This window comes from Pleurodeles waltl, chromosome 1_1 (genome assembly GCF_031143425.1).
Source record: "Pleurodeles waltl isolate 20211129_DDA chromosome 1_1, aPleWal1.hap1.20221129, whole genome shotgun sequence".
Classification (NCBI taxonomy): domain Eukaryota; kingdom Metazoa; phylum Chordata; class Amphibia; order Caudata; family Salamandridae; genus Pleurodeles; species Pleurodeles waltl.
The window spans coordinates 967544346-967562072 of record NC_090436.1 but is presented as its reverse complement, the minus strand read 5'-3'; the positions used below and the strand labels follow the sequence as shown (position 1 = coordinate 967562072).

The 17727-nt window shown below is 44.4% G+C and overlaps 1 protein-coding gene and 1 long non-coding RNA gene across 2 annotated transcripts in view; one reads left to right on the top strand and one right to left on the bottom strand.

Annotated features, from left to right (window-relative positions):
* The window catches only part of LOC138290210 (uncharacterized), a 188046-nt gene extending 170580 nt beyond the window's left edge, over positions 1-17466 (top strand). The window contains exon 3 of the long non-coding RNA XR_011202556.1: positions 17177-17466. This is a non-coding gene — a long non-coding RNA (uncharacterized lncRNA). The remainder of the gene's footprint in view (positions 1-17176) is intronic.
* DDIT4L (DNA damage inducible transcript 4 like) overlaps positions 1-17727 on the bottom strand; it is a 170053-nt gene that overhangs the window by 25215 nt on the left and 127111 nt on the right. The window lies entirely within an intron of this gene.

Below are 17727 nucleotides of genomic sequence, written 5' to 3'. Positions count from 1 at the left end.
CCAGGAAAATAGATCTACCCTGGACACAAAAGGAGTGGACAAGAAGCCTGCTGACCAGAGAATAGGCAAGCATGACTGACTTGGTGTCAACCCTGCTAGCCTGCCTGCTGCACCCGACCTGTGAGGACCAACTGACCTGTCCTGCCCCTGCAGCATTCAAGAAACCAGAAGAGCTGCCAGTGCTCTGCAAATCACAAAAGAAACCCTCTTGTAGCAAAGGAGCTGCTTCCCTGCATCTGCAGGCAACCCAAGAAACTGAGGACCAGAACAGCCAAAAACCTGATGCCGGACAGCATCACTGGACTAGTCTCCTTGCACGAGCTGAAGTAGGTCATTGGGGCCAGCATGGTTCATAGGCCCACCAGAGACTACGCCCACCTTCAGCTTGCCCACTGTGGACTTCCTGCTTGTGTCTGCAGCCTGTTTCTGCAAACTCCTATACTGCAACCACCTCTGATGACAGACCCCGACGGTCCACTGTACCTCTGTACCTGGATGCCCCGGACTGAGAAGAGGACCACTGGTGTCCCAACATCCCACAGGCTTGAGACCTGATCCCACTCGTTGGTTTGGTTGGACTGGACCCAGTGCCTACACCTGCATCCTGTTTCTGTGGGCCCCCTCTACAGCAACAAAAAACAGACTATACTCTGCACCAGGATGCCCCAGATCGAGGAGAACAGGACCTCTGGTGTCCCTTGGTCTTTGAGCATCGTAAGAATGGAACCCTTTTGGTGGTTCACCCAGAGTGGACTCCGTTCACTCCTGCAGCATCTTTGTGACCGGACTGATCATACAGACTTGCAAGGGGCGCCCGACACTGAACTGCACTACTGCATCCGACTGCCATAGTGCAACATGAAGTTACCAGTTAGTGTGGCCTAGGACCCTGCCCTGTACTCACCATAAGTCTAGAAGATTGGCCCTGTATATTGCTGTAAAGTACTTGTATGAAGTGTATGTTTTCTCTCCCACAGAGACATTACAGTGATAGAAAAATGCATTGTGTCGATTTTTTTGGAGGAATTTTGAGTTTTCAAAAGTACTCACCCGATTCTGGTGATCGTGGTATCTAAATTTCTATAAAGTTAATTGTTATTTTTATATATTGGTGTCAGATATATATATTTTTTTATTGAGCGTGTCTCACGTACTGCCTATGTGCGGCTTACATGCTTCGCACTACCCTCTGATATGCCTAACTGCTTGCCCACACTAACACAAATAGAGCATTTGGGATGTCATTTGTGCCTATGGTACCTTTGGGGTTTGCCTAGACTCTGCACAGTATCTTTTTGGTCAACTATATAAATCCCCAGCCTCTTACTCCCAGGGTTCAAGATTGTTTAGTTTGGACAAATAAGTTATTCCCTTTGTACACAACTGTTCAAAGGGAATGGCAGTGAGCAACTGAAGCTTACTCCAAAAGGTAAACAGGCTGGTACTCCAATATGGTAGGGTACAATATTCACGCTTACAGCTCAATACCTGGTCAAAACTATCTTTTAAAGACCAGGGGGCTGCATTAGATTAGGATGATATAGAATGAAAACATCTCACTCGTACTTGCATGCAAGTGAACTAATAAGCCTTCATAGCAGTTCTGGAAAATACAGGGAGTGCAGAATTATTAGGCAAGTTGTATTTTTGAGGATTAATTTTATTATTGAACAACAACCATGTTCTCAATCAACCCAAAAAACTCATTAATATCAAAGCTGAATATTTTTGGAAGTAGTTTTTAGTTTGTTTTTAGTTTTAGCTATGTTAGGGGGATATCTGTGTGTGCAGGTGACTATTACTGTGCATAATTATTAGGCAACTTAACAAAAAAAAATATATACCCATTTCAATTATTTATTATTACCAGTGAAACCAATATAACATCTCAACATTCACAAATATACATTTCTGACATTCAAAAACAAAACAAAAACAAATCAGTGACCAATATAGCCACATTTCTTTGCAAGGACACTCAAAAGCCTGCCATCCATGGATTCTGTCAGTGTTTTGATCTGTTCACCATCAACATTGCGTGCAGCAGCAACCACAGCCTCCCAGACACTGTTCAGAGAGGTGTACTGTTTTCCCTCCTTGTAAATCTCACATTTGATGATGGACCACAGGTTCTCAATGGGGTTCAGATCAGGTGAACAAGGAGGCCATGTCATTAGATTTCCTTCTTTTATACCCTTTCTTGCCAGCCACGCTGTGGAGTACTTGGACGCGTGTGATGGAGCATTGTCCTGCATGAAAATCATGTTTTTCTTGAAGGATGCAGACTTCTTCCTGTACCACTGCTTGAAGAAGGTGTCTTCCAGGAACTGGCAGTAGGACTGGGAGTTGAGCTTGACTCCATCCTCAACCCGAAAAGGCCCCACAAGCTCATCTTTGATGATACCAACCCAAACCAGTACTCCACCTCCACCTTGCTGGCGTCTGAGTCGGACTGGAGCTCTCTGCCCTTTACCAATCCAGCCACGGGCCCATCCATCTGGCCCATCAAGACTCACTCTCATTTCATCAGTCCATAAAACCTTAGAAAAATCAGTCTTGAGATATTTCTTGGCCCAGTCTTGACGTTTCAGCTTGTGTGTCTTGTTCAGTGGTGGTCGTCTTTCAGCCTTTCTTACCTTGGCCATGTCTCTGAGTATTGCACACCTTGTGCTTTTGGGCACTCCAGTGATGTTGCAGCTCTGAAATATGGCCAAACTGGTGGCAAGTGGCATCGTGGCAGCTGCACGCTTGACTTTTCTCAGTTCATGGGCAGTTATTTTGCGCCTTGGTTTTTCCACACGCTTCTTGCGACCCTGTTGACTATTTTGAATGAAACGCTTGATTGTTCGATGATCACGCTTTAGAAGCTTTGCAATTTTAAGAGTGCTGCATCCCTCTGCAAGATCTCACTATTTTTTACTTTTCTGAGCCTGTCAAGTCCTTCTTTTGACCCATTTTGCCAAAGGAAAGGAAGTTGCCTAATAATTATGCACACCTGATATAGGGTGTTGATGTCATTAGACCACACCCCTTCTCATCACAGAGATGCACATCACCTAATATGCTTAATTGGTAGTAGGCTTTCGAGCCTATACAGCTTGGAGTAAGACAACATGCATAAAGAGGGTGATGTGGTCAAAATACTCATTTGCCTAATAATTCTGCACTCCCTGTAGATATAAGCCTAAGGTATACAAGCTCAGTCTCATTCCAAATCTAAATAAATGTGAATGTGCTTTTCAGTGAGTATTTCTCAATATGCAGAAAAACAGTTTTAATTTGTCAACATGCATGCGTATAGGGTTATGACTGGAGCATCACTTAGCTGCTACTGTAGTCTGACACGAAAAAAGGCGAACAACAAGACAATTACTGCAAGTGATGTATTAACAACCTTCCTATTTGTCTTTACATCTAAGAGGGCATGGTCTGCAGAATGGATCTAAAAAATTAATGTACTAGAGACACAATTTAGTGTGCACACCTCAGTCTATATTTACTGTGGCAGATGTTCTATATATCTATCAATATATATGTTGGAAATAGCCTTTTGCAGGGTTATCCCCAAACTTTTTGCCTTCTTGCTAGGTTTTTCCAGATGTTTTTTGCTAGGTTGTCTGCACACTTTACCACTGCTAACCAGTGCTAAAGTGCAAGAGTTCCCTGTGTAAATGATATTGCTGACTGGTTTATCCAGATTGGGCTGATTTACCAGTAAGTCCATAGTAAAGTCCACTGTGTGACAGGGCCTGTAAACCAAATGCTACTAGGGGACCTGCAGCACTGATTTTGCCACACACAAGTAGCCTGTGAACATCTCAGATCTGCCACTGCAGTGTGTGTGTGTGCAGTTTTAAACTGCCAATCGACCTGGCAAGTGTACCCACTTGCCAGGCCCAAACGTCCCCTTTTACTACATGCAAGTCACCTCTAAGGTAGGCCCTAGGTAGCTCCATGGGCAGGGTGCAGTGTATTGAAAAAGTAGGACATGTTCTGGTGTGTTTTACATGCCCGATAGTGACATTCTGCCAAATTTGGTTTTCACTATTGCAAGGCCTATCTCTCCCATAGGTTAACATGGGGACTGCCTTTAAATATCTTAAGTGTAGTTTCCCATTGGGAGCAGATCGAGATGTGGAGTTTGGGGTCTCAACTCACAATTTAAAAATACATTTTTGTACCGTTAGTTTTTTAGATTGTTTGAAAATGCCACTTTAAGTGGCCATTTTCTTGATTCTATGCCTCTGCCTGCCTGTGGAATCCACTTCTGGGTCAGACTAACAGTTGGCTGTTTGTTAATTTCCACTAGACAGTGGCACAGGGAGCGGAGATGCGTCCTGCATATCCTGACAAGTCTCCTGGGCTAGAGTGGAGAGGGAGCAGCTCACACCTGCATCTGAAAAGGCTGCACCTGTCCTCTCACAATGCAGTCTCCAACCCCCTGAAGTGTATCTGTGGCCAGGCAAGATCTTGTGAACAGAAACTTTACTTTGAAGTTTGCCTACTTCAATGGCAGAAAGGAGTATAATTAGTGGATCCAAAAACCCAGATTTTTAGAACACTTCTGGATCAAGAGAAACCTTTGCCAAGGAAAATTGCTGGAGGACCAGTACTGCCCATTTGCTGTGTGCGCTTTGCTGGGTTGGCCTGCAGTTGCTGCTTCTGCCTTAAAGCGGACAAAGACTAGACTTTGCTGTGTGTCCTGCTTGAAGTTTCTCTAAGGGCTTGAAGTACAGCTTGCCTCCTGTTGGAAGTCTCAGGTATATGAAAGACTTCAGATTCATCTACCTACAGCACTGGAAACTGTTTTGTGCTGCAACAGAAAAAAAAACACCACCATGCCGTCAACACCGCTGCCTGCACTGTGACCAAACTATGCCACAAGGAGCCATGCCCTGCAACCCTGGTCTCACCATCACCTGACACTGTCACCGAGCTGCTGCTTGCACTGTGATCTGTTGGCCCCACACTAGTCATTGCCTTGCTTACACTGCAACCTTGGTATCCCCCTCCCCCCCTAATACCACCACTCTACGCAACAGATGCCACTGCCTGCACCATGGCCAGAGGACACCGCTCCTGAGGTACACAGCATTGTCCCGTATCGCAGCCCTGGTCCACCGACACCAGTGCCATTGACTCCAGCATCTTCAGACACCCCTGTCTGCACATCAACCTGTGGGCACCACAGAGAGCCCCCTTGGGCATACCAATGACAGTGCTTCAGCAACAATACCGCTGTCTGCTCCTCAACCTAGAGACACCGCTTGTCGCACTGCCCCACTTCACACTGCAGCCCTAGTCTCACTGACACTGCAGGATGCTGTCACAAAGCTGCTGCCTGCACCATGACCTGTGGGCACCACATGTCACATTGTCCCATCCCACTTCCCAATGCAGCCCCGATGGCATCAACCCCAGCACTCCTGACTTAGTCAACAGCCCGGAGTTCGATCTGCAACGTGTGTGACTAAGGGCCCGACGACCCCTGCACCGACCTCCGGATCAGACAGCTGCCGATGCCAGAGACATCGCACTCTGGATCTCATTGTGAGGAACAAGACACCCTAAATTTCGAAGTTATTGTTTGCGGGGCCCCGACCCAGCAGTCAGCCTAAACTGTTGGATTTGTTGTTCACGACGCTGTGACAGCCCCAGACAGAGCTATCAACTTCAAGGAACTGTATTTTTAAGTAATTCTTGCAAAAGTCATATCACTATGTTGGATCTTTCTTGTTTTGGTCTTGTTTTACACAGATAAATATAGGTTATTTTTCTAAAACTGGTGTGGTGTCCTTTTGTAGTGTTTTCACTGGATTACTGTGTGTTATGTGCAAATGCTTTACACATTGCTTCTAAGATAAGCCTGACTGCTCGTGCCAAGTTACCAAGGGTGTGTGCAGAGGTTATCTGAGCTGGGTTTAACCCTTACCCTGACTAGGGTGAGGGTCCCTACTTGAACAGGGTGTAAACAGACTGCCAACTAAAGACGTACAATAATTTTCATTGAAACAAACCCCAAAACAAAGGTAACAGGGACGGTATAGTTAGGCTCACATTTTAAATGTACAAAACCATAGAAATTCACCTACTACAGCAGGTTATCAAGTAACTATACCTCATGCCCTAAAGTAACTAACGCACGCCCCCACCATGCAGTTTTTGTCAAACATTTTACTGCAAATACTACATTGATATAATCAATAATGTTACCAAAGATGCCATGAGTGCCGTAATTTGTGGGGTAATTAACAGTGCATGGCAAGGGAGCAAGTTAGTTACCATAGGGCAAGAGATAGTTGAGATATCTATAACAGCCTCACATTTTAAACATACAAAACCATGGAAATTCACCTAACTATAATGTTCTTGTAAACTTTGTTTTTCAGTGAATTTCTATATTTTTTTATCCTTAAGTAATTTTCATTACTATATATGCTAATCCAACCACCGCCGCTCACAGCCTTCGCCCGTGTGTGGCAGTGGTTGCCCACAGGGCCTCGCCCTGCAGCCAACCCCTGTAACAGCCCAACCCCACAATGTGCATTGCCTTTTGGCTGTGTGCGGCAGGAGTTGGCCATGGGGCCTGGCCTGTAGCCAATCCCAAGCAGGCCAACATCTATAACCACCCAACCTCATGCTGTGCATCGTCTTTGGCCGTGTGCAGTGGGGGTTAGCCACAGGGCCTGGCCAGTGGCCAACACCCGATAACCACCCAAACCCATCTGCGCAGGATCTAAGGCCATGCGTGTCTGAGGCTGGCTGACTAGCCTGCAGACAACCACCATAACCACCCAACCCCACACCATGCAGACAACAGTATCTCTTCGTGTGAGAATCTGTGGGACAGGGTGTCTGGGTGTGGGTGTCTGGTTGTGAAAGTGGGTGCGTGAGGGTCTGAGTGGATCTGTGAATGGGTGCAGGAGGGTCTGAGAGGGTGCATGAGGGTCTGAAAGTTGGTGTGGGAGTATGAGTGAGCACATAAGTGAGTACGTGTATGAACGAGTGTATGAATGAGTGAATTTAAAACTTTTACTTATTCGCGATTCAACTCGATTAATTGCAAATATCACACGTGGTGAAGAAAAGTAATTTCAAACCCTCAAAAACCCCCTATATCACACCTGGGGTCAGGGTATCTCCAGCCTGACCACTTACACTACTTTTCATTTTGTTTTTCCGCCCCAGGAAGCGTGTCCTGGGACCTTAAAATGTAATTTGCAGCTTTGTTAAGGTTATGGCCAGCCTATTACAGCACTTCTATACGCACACACATGCGTGAAAATTTGAAATATTCATTAATCATTCACGACCTCAGATATACAAATTTGGATTTTCTTTATTTTCTCGTAAACTACTGAATGGTTATACACCAAATATGCACAAATTTAATCTGTGCACCAAAACCTACCTTTCTGCCAAATTTCAGGTCATTCCGCCCAGAAGTGCGGCTGTAGTCGTGTTCAGAGATCCTATGGGAACTAACATGGAAAAGCAACTTTTTTTTTTACCTCCACCCACCCCTTTCTCAGCCCCCGCTTGACAGATCACCCTGAAAATTCCCATGCACAACAAGAATCACCTGAATCTTTTTTTGGGATAATTTCATGAGGATTCGTCAAACAGTGCCAAAGATATAGGCAAGTCAAAAACGCTTTTTCTATGGAAACATTGTCCTAACCGCCAGTAGGTAAATTTTACATATATACACATACACATATACATACATCAATACACATATACATACATATATACATATACACATATACATATATTTGTATAAAAAGTCACCTCTAATGTTGACAGTATGGCAATGACAAAACCGAAGAAACACGTGTTTCTTTAGTAGGTGAATGTTACGTTTTGTCTAAAATCTGACGAGTTCCCGTTTTGAACAGAAGGTGGCGGTATCTTCTCACTTTATCAAAATACAAAACTCTGCTTTGCCAGTAATTAAGATCGTATCCGATACAAACTATTTTCCATGTCCAAATTTCCTTTGGGTACTCGCATTTGTGGCCAACGAAATGAAACCTGCTCAATTTAATTTGTTCTATGTAGTGTTTGTAACATAAGTCATCAGTGATGTTATTTAGGATTAAACTCGGAGTATTAGGCTAGTATCAGACGCGTGTAACACGGGAGTCTGAATCACTAATTTCAACCACTAACCTCACCAGATAATGTAGTACTGTTTTAACCGTTTCTGTGGATATAACAGGTTGCACCTGGTGTGCAACCGGGTGGTCTGATGGCTCGGTGCGTCTATGGGATCAATGCATACTTCTGAAATATGCTGCCTATAGGTTTGGATCCCTGTTCGTTGATCGTAGGTACGTGGCGCTTGAGCACCACTTACATTACTCAAGGACATGCATTTTATGCTCCTTTTAGGATCTGGGAGATACAGGGGCAGATTTAAGAGCCCCTATCGCCTCATTAGCAACATTTTTTTGTTTTTGTTTACGCTGATGTAGCCCAATGAGGCCAAAATCGCTGCACCAAATTTACATAGTGGCGCAACACAAACATTGCACCACTTTTTAACCCTCAGCGCTACATTATATCTGTGCCAGGCATAATGTATGCAAAGGGGGCATTCCCTCATTAGGCGGTTTGGAAAAAATGGCGCAAAGAAATCTAAGAAATTTCTTTGCGCCTTTTTTCAGCTGAGCAGGCGATAAGAGGCATAACATTGTCTATAATGGGCCTCAATGGGCTTTGCAGGATTAGCGTCAAAATTTGATGCTAATCTTGCAAAGCTCCATCCTACCACCATGGTGCACTGAATCTTAGATAAGGGCACACATGGTGGCAATAGGGTGGAGCTAAGGGGCACAAGAAAAGTGGTGCTGCACTGGGTGCAGTGCCACTTCTCTTAAAATCAGGCCCCAAGTGACTTGTTCCAAATGCTTAGCAGGATGTTGAGCAACACTCCAATCTGGTTGCACAGCTCATAATCAGGAGCTCTGGTCGTAAAGCCACACCCTCTGCTTCCCCCTCACATTTCTCTTTACTTTCACTCCCCCAACTTCGCTCAGCCCTCTTCTCCATTGCCCCCCCATTCTTATCCTCGAGGCATCCTCACTTTATCCTGCTTTTATCTGTTTTCCCTTCTAACCTTGACTTTCGTCTTTGTACCCATTTCATGCACACATGCTCCACCAGTGAGGCTCCTAATGTAGGTTTCCCTTTTTTTTTGCACTGGGTATGACCGATGTAACACTAGCAGTCTTGCTTAGTGCATGCCTAAGGGGGCAGCAATTTAATGTGTGTTAATTTTTCATAGCACCTCACTGCTGGTCTATGCGAGGTAAATAACAGGTGGTATATACAATGTTCTAGGTTTCACAACCTCAGAAAGAAGGCAGAGTTTGGTGTGGAAGGACGAAAATGATGAACTGTAGTACTCATTGTGCAACCAGTGTGCATAAAGTTAAGCCTCAGCATGTAGATGCACTTCTGCATCTGTAAACGTGTTACCATTTAGTACACTTACTATAAAACTGTACATATACATGCGGAGTTGGTGCATGATCGAGAAGTTTCTACAAAGTTAATTAAAATGTATTCAATGTTTAGTAAGAAGCCTTTTCTAAATACACCTCCACTGATTACACGTCGAAACGGTTGAAACCAACTAGAACAAGGTACACAAAGTAGACCCTGCAGCAGGACTTATGGAAAAGACTGCCTGAGAGCACAGAAAATGCAATGTTCCTGCCTACATGAAAGCACCCTGCTGAAGCACACAGAAAAGCCAAATGCATCATTGCAGAGAGGCTGCCTGCAATATAATGCCAATCATAAGTAGCTTTTTCAGTACTTAATTCCGTACTTCAGCCATTTCCAACTGGTGTACATAGCTGGAGTTACTGTTACTACATTTAGTAATACAAAATTTACCAAACTCAATTATAGACGGTTAAGATCATGTTTATGGATCGCTGAGTTGTCTTTAAGGGGGAGTAATGTTCAAATTTTATGTGACTGTCTAGAGGGGCATGGGATCTCGGGGTGAAGTGAAATGTTGAAGATTCCTCGGGCAGCTGTTGTCCGAGCCCCTGCAATGCTGGGTACTGTACCTTAACTTCAATAAATTAATGTCAACACGTCTTTGTGAAGCTAGTCACCTCAGCTTTGACAACACGAACCAAAAGATTGTAATGGTCTCGTTGTTGGAAAAGAAACAGTTACCCAGTGAGCCACTTATCGTCTTATTTACTGTTTTTGTTTCATGTTCTACCTATCAGGAGGGGCCAGAGAGCGTGTGCAAGGTTTGTAAGCCAAAAATGTAGTTAGTTTATTTTACTAGTATAATTTTAGTCTTATTAAAATATTGCGTGAGCCGTTTGAAAGTGACTCCCACATAGTTTCTCAGGCATGCAGTTACTTCTCACAGCTTAGCAGGTGCGAGCAGTTTCTTCTCATATCTTTGCAGGTGTATGCAGTCTTCACAGGGCTTTGAGTGTTCGCACTTGTTAAACTTTATAGACACGGCACCTGTATAATGATTAAGGCACATACTTAGTCTTTTACTGACTTATCTTAAACTGCAATAAACAAACTGATATCAAATTTTATTTCAAGACCGGGGGGTCCTATCATGCTTTCAATTCTTGCCAAAAATGTATTAGCAGCAGTCAAGATAGAATTTGTAGTTCTTATGTGCTATCAGGCAAGAGAAAGCAGCCAATGGGATTGAAAACGTAGTATAAAATGAACCACCAATAACATCCCTAGCACTATAATATCTAGCTTGACTGAACAGCCCTCTTCTTGCTGCTCGCAGTGAAGATAAGTATTCTCACCTCTTTGTAATTCTCATATACCGTTATGTTATTTGGTATTCTATAGAATTTACTGTTTTTGCTTCAATATTTACCTCCTTACAGCTTAGTCGGCATGTTGCCGCACTGCACAAGATCTGTATTCCTTGTGCACTGACATGTTTTCGGACTGCAGTAGCCATTTTGCCTGTGGCTTGAGAAGTGTAATCTTCGTTCCTGCTCTTCACCATTTCTGTCCCTCCCTCACTGGGGATATATATATTGTATAGTTTACCCAAAGTGAGCAAGTTCTCCTTCCGTCTCATTTCAGGCTCTGAGTGCTTGCACCTCCCTGGGGTGGGGCTCAAGTTCCCGACTCAGACCATCTCCTTAGACATCGTCTAGACCCACCCATAGGTGTTTGGCAAGCCTGCACAAAAGAAAAATGTAACCTCTCGTTTTCATATCGGTTTGTTGTGGACACTCTGGTTTATTTAAACCTTTTGACAATTCTTTACATATTGGGCATTTAGCAGCTTGATAGCTCTCATTTGAGTAAAGATTAATGAGGACTAATTGAAAGTTAACCTGAAGGAATTTATCCACGCATCTGTGGAACAGGCAGTTACTGCCTTTATGGATATAACAAATTTAGAGAATTGTGTTATTAATCACGTATAAGACAATTTTGGCCCATTCTGCAGAGCATAGCAGAACGCACCCTTTGTTGACTCCTGTTACTCATTTCCTTGGCTAAAAATCCAATAAGATGGTGCTTTTGACTGGTGAGGTCATCAGCATCTAGATTATGCTCTCCACTGGACAGACAAGAGCCAAACTTGGATCCAAGTGTCTGTCCTTTTCTTCCTTTCAATATTACAGTAATCCTGGCTATTGACCCATCTTTACTTTTTTTCCATATTTGGCCAGAACCCTAACAAAGGGGTTAAGGCGTGGTCCACATGCCAGGGCGGATTATAGGATGTTGTGGGTCCCTTGACCCGTATTTTTGATCTGGCAGAAGCAGCAAGACTGGACAATATAACGATTAATCCAGAAGATCTTTCTTTATGGGTAAAACGTACATTGTGTCTTCTTAGAAATGGAAATTCCACACTTCTGATTGCAGAAAAGGCCTTTTAAAGCCAGGCCCTAAATTGGACAACCTGGCGGTGGTTGATTCAGGCATAGAAGCAGAGGGTGTTTTTGGAGATTTGTAAAAAAAAAAAAAAAAAAAAAAAAAAAAGAATTAGCAAATAGGTTTCCACCTTTGCTTCCTTGGACAAGGCCCAACAATGTTTAAACAATGTTTTCTCAGCTGGTTTTCCCCCAGGTCTGGCAGAGGCAGGAACCGCTTTGCCAACCACAATTACAACAATCAGGGATCCAGAGATTCCTTCAACTCTTCCCTATCAAAAAACACAGACCCCGGTTTTAACCGCAAAGTGGAGGTTTCCAAAATAGGAAAAACAAGAGCTCCAGATACATCTCTCACATGGTTAAGTCTACCTGCTAGCCATCCTCCTGTAGGTGGGGTCTTAGTCTGTTTCTACCAAAGTGGCGTTCCATAACCAGAGACCCATGGGTACTAAACACTGACCAAGGCTATGCTATAGAGCTTTACTCTGTACCTTTTCAATCCGTTTTCCCTCATCCTCAGTTCTCCACAGAAATGTCCTCCTCATCTCTAGAGATTTACTCTCCTTCAAAAGGAAGCAATATGCCTATTCCATTCCGATTTCCTCAGTTCTATATTTCTAGTTCACAATAAAAACAAGATGAGGCCAGTCATCAACCTCAAACATTTCAACCATTTTGTTGTTTATCATCACTTTAAAATGGAGACCATTATTCACCTTCCGGATCCTCTACTCCAGCATGACTGATGGGTCGCCTGGATTTACAGGACGCTTACCTCACCGTCCACATCCATCTAGACTTCAGGAAGTTACTACAGTTTCAATGGTTAGGTCAAACCTTTAATTTTTCTTCTCTGCCTTTCAGTCTCTAATCAGCTCCATGGTGTTTCACCAAACTTAGGAGACCAGTCGAGGATTTCCTCAGAGCTCAGTGTGTCAAGACAGATTTTTTTCCTGGATGACAGCCTCACCATGAATCAAAGTCTTCCCTCTCAACAAACCCATATTCTTCTAAACAGTTTTCAGACTTCAGTTTTCTAATCAACAAGAAAAAAAAAATCACTTCTCTACCACTCAACAAATGGTGTTTATGGGTTTTCTTATAAATTCAACCTCCGCCACTTTACATCTTTCTTCAAAGGTAAAATTCATCAAGTCTGAAACTCTTCAGTTCTGTAATCTCCCTCAGATTACTAGCAGGATAGCGAGTCTCCTCTTCAGGCCATTTTTCCAGGTCCCTTCATTATCGGTGTAAAGAAATGGCTCCCTGTTGCAGTTACCCCCCACTTTTTGCCTGATACTGATGCTGACTTGACTGAGAAGTGTGCTGGGACCCTGCTAACCAGGCCCCAGCACCAGTGTTCTTTCACCTAAAATGTACTTTTGATTCCACAATTGGCACACCCCTGGCATCCAGGTAAGTCCCTTGTAACTGGTACCCCTGGTACCAAGGGCCCTGATGCCAGAGAAGGTCTCTAAGGGCTGCAGCATATCTTATGCCACCCTGGGGGCCCCTCACTCAGCACAGACACTGCTTGCCAGCTTGTGTGTGCTGATGAGAACAAAACAAGTAAGTCGACATGGCACTCCCCTCAGGGTGCCATGCCAACCTCACACTGCCTATGCAGTATAGATAAGTCACCCCTCTAGTAGGCCTTACAGCCCTAAGGCAGGGTGCACTATACCATAGGTGAGGGCACCAGTGCATGAGCACTATGCCCCTACAGTGTCTAAGCAAAACCGTAGACATTGTAAGTGCAGGGTAGCCATAAGAGTATATGGTCTGGGAGTCTGTCAAAAACGAACTCCACAGCTCCATAATGGCTACACTGAATACTGGGAAGTTTAGTATCAAACTTCTCAGAATAATAAACCCACACTGATGCCAGTGTTGGATTTTTTAAAAAATGCACACAGAGAGCATCTTAGAGATGCCCACTGTATTTTACCCAATTGTTCAGTACAGGACTGACTGGTCTCTGCCAGCCTGCTGCTGAGAGACGAGTGTCTGACCTCATGCGGTGAGAGCCTTTGTGCTCTCTGAGGACAGAAACAAAGCCTGCTCTGGGTGGAGGTGCTTCACACCTCCCCCCTGCAGGAACTGTAACACCTAGCAGTGAGCTTCAAAGGCTCAAGCTTCGTGTTACAATGCCCCAGGACACTCCAGCTAGTGGAGATGCCCGCCCCCTGGACCCAGCCCCCACTTTTGGCGGCAAGTCCAGGAGAGATAATGAGAAAAACAAGGAGGAGGTCACTGGCCAGTCAGGACAGCCCCTAAGGTGTCCTGAGCTGAGGTGACTGACTTTTAGAAATCCTCCATCTTGTAGAAGGAGGATTTCCCCCAATAGGGATAGGAATGTGACCCCCTCCCCTTGGGAGGAGGCACAAAGAGGGTGTACCCACCCTCAGGGCTAGTAGCCATTGGCTACTAACCCCCCAGACCTAAACACGCCCTTAAATTTAGTATTTAAGGGCGCCCCTGAACCTAAGAATTTAGATTCCTGCAACTTACCTGAAGAAGGACTGCTGAGCTGAAAAACCCCTGCAGAGGAAGAACAGAAGACACCAACTGCTTTGGCTCCAGACTTACCGGCCTGTCTCCTGCCTTCCAAAGAAACCTGCTCCAGCGACGCTTTCCAAGGGACCAGCGACCTCTGAATCCTCTGAGGACTGCCCAGCTTCAAGAAAGACTAGAAACTCCCGAGGACAGCGGCACTGCTCCAAGAGAACTGCAACTTTGTTACAAGGAGCAGATTTAAAGACCCCTGCAACTCCCCGCAAGAAGCGTGAGACTTGCAACACTGCACCCGGCGACCCCGACTCGACTGGTGGAGAACAACCAACTCAGGGAGGACCCTCCGGTGACTCTACGACTGAGTAACCAAAGTTGTCCCCCCTGGGCCCCCACAGCGACGCCTGCAGAGGGAACCCCCAGGCTCCCCCTGACCGCGACTGTCCGAACTCCATTTCCCGACGGCTGGAAAAGACCCTGCACCCGCAGCCCCCAGCCCCTAAAGAAACGGAACTTCTGTGCAGGAGTGACCCCCAGGAGGCCCTCTCCCTTGCCCAGGTGGTGGCTACCCCGAGGAGCCCCCCCCTTGCCTGCCTCGCTGAAGAGACCCCTTGGTCTCCCATTGAAAACGAATGGAACCCCAAAGCTTGTTTGCACACTGCACCCGGCCGCCCCCGCGCTGCTGAGGGTGTACTTTCTGTGTGGACTTGTGTCCCCCCCGGTGCCCTACAAAACTCCCCTGGTCTGCCCTCCGAAGACGCGGGTACTTACCTGCTGGCAGACTGGAACCGGGGCACCCCCTTCTCTCCATTATAGCCTATGTGTTTTGGGCACCTCTTTGACCTCTGCACCTGACCGGCCCTGAGCTGCTGGTGTGGTAACTTTGGGGTTGCTCTGAACCCCCAACGGTGGGCTACCTTGGACCAAAAACTGAAACCTGTAAGTGACTTACTTACCTGTTAAAACTAACATTACTTTACCTCCCCCAGGAACTGTGAAAATTGCACTGTGTCCACTTTTAAAACAGCTTATTGTGTTTTATGTGAAAAGTATACATGCTAATGAAATGATTCAAAGTTCCTAAAGTACTTACCTGCAATACCTTTCAAATGAGATATTACATGTAAAATTTGAACCTGTGGTTCTTAAAATAAACTAAGAAAATATATTTTTCTATAACAAAACCTATTGGCTGGATTTGTCTCCGAGTGTGTGTTCCTCATTTATTGCCTGTGTGTATGTACAACAAATGCTTAACACTACTCCTTTGATAAGCCTACTGCTCGACCACACTACCACAAAATAGAGCATTAGTATTCTCTTTTTGCCACTATCTTACCTCTAAGGGGAACCCTTGGACTCTGTGCATACTATTCCTTACTTTGAAATAGTGCATACAGAGCCAACTTCCTACAATCGGGCTCTCCAGAGATTACAAATCTGCCATTTACAAAAAGATCTTGCTTACTCAGACATTTTGCTGGATCAAGATTCTTGTATACAGCTGCAATGGTGGATAGACCATTTAGACACCTGGAATAGCAAGACCATCTTCACATCAGCCCCAGATCTTGTGTTAGAATCAGATGCAAGTCTAACGGGACGGGGCACCCTTTGTTGTACAATCGCAACTGGGGGGTTCATGGTTGCTAGAGAAGTCCAAGATGCACATCAATTGTTGAGATATCTTTGCAGGCTCCTTTGTAATCCGAATCCTCACAAAGAGCAGTCTGCTGTTCCATTCTACAACACACATGAACAACATTTCAGCAGTCTGCTATATCAACCACCCAGTCTGCTATATCAACCACCTAGTCCGCACCAAATCCAAACCCTTAGTGGAACTAGCAAAAGGGTGCCGACTTGTACCTTCGAAACAAAATTTCTGTTTATGCCGAATGTTTACCAGGCAATCTGAATTCCGTAGCAGACTGGCAGTCTCATCTTCAAAGTTCCAGTGACGGAAGCTTCACCCCTCAGTATTCAATGCACTTCAACACAAATGTGGTCCTTTTTTCTTTGCTTTCCATCTTCAATACAACTTCCCCAATTCTTCAGCCAACATCCAGATCCCTTGGCACTAACATACTTTTTTGCAGGATTGGTCAACTTCAACGAATTACACCTTCCCTCCCTTTCTCATGATAAACAGTCCTGGCAAAGGTCAGATGCCTTTTCAGTGGATGTAGCATATATTGACATTTTCTTGCAGCAGAATCCAGCAGTGTGGTAAAACCTACCTCACAATCAACTTGTACAGATCTGACATTTTAATCAACCATCTTTATATCAATGGGAAATGAGTGAGCAAACATCTGCTCATTTGTCGACTTTTGAAGTGAGTAAACTTTTGCAATCCCCCTGTTCCAAAATTGAGGGCCATATGTACGAAAACATTTACCCTTTGACACAAAATGGGTAAAACCCTTTCAAACATCTGGCCCTTAGTTCTTTATGGAATGGGAATGTTGTTGTAAAGCTGTTCCTGTCATACTGATAATGCCTTTATTTTAAAATGTCAGCTAAATTTACTGTTTCTTTTGATTTCTATTAAACTTTTCATATGTTAGAGCTTTAGACAGGTCGACAGTTTACTCCAATAGGTGTTTTGTTTACAGTGCTTAGACGTACTTAAACCAATCTGACTTCAGTGTTTTACCCTCACTTTCCAAATCACCACAAATTGTGTTGGTTAATGCTTAAAAGTTTATGAACAAAAACTGCTTATCTAAGAACGTCGTCCTTCTTTCTTTCAGAAAACCTTGCAGGTCAGTCTTCCTCCACTCTTGCCCGTTGGGTCAAATGGATCATATCACTAGCCGGTACTGATACTTCCATCTTTGGTGCTCATTCCTCCAGGGGAGGAGCCACGGCTTCAAAAGATTTTTGGGCTGGTTCCAGTCTTGGACATTCTCAGATCATCTGACTGGTCTAATGACCATGTGTTTAAAGAGTTTTTACAAACCTGTACATAATGCTTCTTCATCTGTTAATTCATTTTAAACAAGCATAATAGGAGCCTCCGGTCACAAAATAAAATGTAGATTCTTAGAAACTTATGTAGAAAAGTCTTAATTTTATTAAAGACACTAAAGTGTGTATTATCCCACTGCAACTTTTACTAATTACATGTTCACCCTCCCTAACAGTGACTGCAATGTCTGTGGCAACATCCTCAACTCTATATTGCATACAACTGGTTCTCACCATCTCTGCTACACGTTTGGATAGCCTTGGAGCTCCTGTGTGTCCTGCATCTCCTCTCCAGTCTGCTTACCGGAGTTATCAACTTTTGTCAAGAACTGTT